The sequence below is a fragment of the Elephantulus edwardii genome, unplaced genomic scaffold, assembly GCF_000299155.1.
Source record: "Elephantulus edwardii isolate Elephantulus edwardi_28Jun2011 unplaced genomic scaffold, EleEdw1.0 scaffold00007, whole genome shotgun sequence".
In the NCBI taxonomy this organism is placed as follows: domain Eukaryota; kingdom Metazoa; phylum Chordata; class Mammalia; order Macroscelidea; family Macroscelididae; genus Elephantulus; species Elephantulus edwardii.
This window is the reverse complement of record NW_006399757.1, coordinates 13873175-13875543: the sequence shown is the minus strand read 5'-3', so window position 1 is coordinate 13875543 and position 2369 is coordinate 13873175.

The following is a 2369-nucleotide window of genomic DNA, read 5'->3' as shown; positions in this document are numbered from 1 at the left end:
AGAATCCTTTACAGTTGTGTTTTATGGAAGTCAGCATATAGCCACAGTGACATGCGAGCACAAGTCTACTATTCTATATTTCCAATAAATCTATCAATTAAGAAAAAAATAATATTATTTTCTTTAAATGGCATTTTCCCCATGCTGAATATTATTTACTTAAAAATTTATACAAGTTCAAATTTCTATTTATCAATGCTCAAATTTAAACAAAATTACATGTCTCAATAACAACAAAATGGTACATTTAATGAACATATATATTCTATGTACTTTTTCAATCAACAATTAACAAGTAAACATCTGTTTTAATGGTCTCTATTGAAAAAGCTGTAAATTAAGAGTTGCTAGTTTGATAAAAAAAACGATTGTTTGTAAATATGTCACCAATTACATTGTCAATCTTTATAAGCATTGAATCAAAAAAGCGATTTCTTTTTTAAAGGCTCCACTTAATTTCAATAAACTTGTGGAGTTTTTATAAGTTATTTCTATTAACTTAAAATACAAGTCCATAAATTAAAATACTCAGATTTGAAATATTTTCTTATTTTTCAAAATTATAGGTGTGTAGTACTATTACTCAAAATTTCTTTCCTAGCCAATGATTAGCTGTTTATTTTGTGCTGAAGTATTTATTATAAAAGAAATAAGATTAGCGTGGGGTACAAACCCCACCTAATAGTTGTTGTTGTTGTTGTTGTTATTTGCCATTGAGTCACTTGCAACTCATAACGACCCTATGTACAAGAACCCTAAATGCCATTCTATCCTGTACCAACCTTGCCATCTCAAACACACTCATTCCCGCCCTTCCATTAACAGAATCAATCCATCTTATCAAAGATCTGTCTTCCTCTCCTGTGCCACTCTGTCAAACATGATGTCCTGCCCCAAGGACCCAAATAATGTCAGATGATGTTTCAGAATCCTTGACTCCAAGGAGTACTCTGGCTTCACCTTCTCCAGGACAAACATGTTTGGTCTCCTAGCAGTCCATAGTATATACAACACTCTTCTCCAGCACCACAGCTCAAAGGCATCAATTCTCTTTCTAGCATCCCTATTCACTATCCAACTCTCCGATGCATAGCATGTAATTGCAACGACTATAGCCTCAATGAGGCACACCTTAGTCTCCAGCCTGATGTCGTTGCTCTTCAGTACTATTGAGAGGTCCCTCACAGCTGACTTTCCAAATGTAATTCATCTCTTGATTTCCTGGCTGCTGTCACCAAGAGTGTTGACTGTGGAACAAAGTAAACGAAAACTGTTAACTGTCTCAATCTCTTCACCATCCATACTGATGCTGCCAATTGGCCTAGTGGTGAGAATCTTTGTTTTCTTGATGTTGAGCTTCAATCCATATTTGAGGCTGCAGTCCTTGATCTTCTGCAGCAAGTACTTCAGGTCCTCCTCAGTTTCAGCAAGCAGGGTTGTGTCGTCCACATAATGCAGGTTGTTGATGATTCTTCCACCAATGCTGACGCCACATTCCTCCTCGGACAGCCCAGAGTCTTGAATGATCTGTTCTGCATGCAGATTAAAAAGGTATGGAAAAAAAACACATCCCTGACGGACCCCCTTCTTGATTTTGAACCATGTAGTATCTCCTTCCTCTGTTCTGACGACTGCCTCTTGGTCCAAGTATAGGTTTCGCGTTAGCACAATCAAATGTTCTGGGATTCCCATTCTTCCCAGAGTCACCCATAGCTTGTTGTAATCCACACAGTCAAAAGCCTTTGCACAGTCAATGAAGCACAGACAGACAATCTTCTGGAACTCCCTGCTTTCTGCCAAGTTCCATCTGATCATTAGCTATAATATCCCTAGTACCATGACCTCTTCCAAATCCAGCTTGCACATCTGGCAGTTCTTTGTTGACATATTGTTCTAAACGTTTTGGGGTAATTTTCAGCAGAATCTTGCTTGTATGTGATATCAATGATATATTGTTCAATAATTTCCACACTTTGTTGGGTCACCTTTCTTTGGAATGGGAACAAATATTGATTTCTTTTTTTTTTTTTTAATATTGATTTCTTCCAGTCACTTGGCCAGCTGGCTGTTCTCCAGATTTCTTGACACAACTTAGTGAGCACATCCAGGCCAGTGTCTGTTGAAATAAACCAATCGGTACGACGTCAACTCCTGGAGACTTGTTTTTTTTTGCCAAATCCTTCAGAGCAACTTGAACTTCCTCCTTCATCACCATAGGCTCTTGCTCATATGTTATTTCATGAAATTCTTCTGTGTCAGCCAATTCCTTCTGATACAGTGACTCTGTGTACTCCTTCCATCTTCTCTTGATACTTCCTGAATCACTTAACATTCTACCCAAAGTATCCTTAACTATTGACACCGGTGGC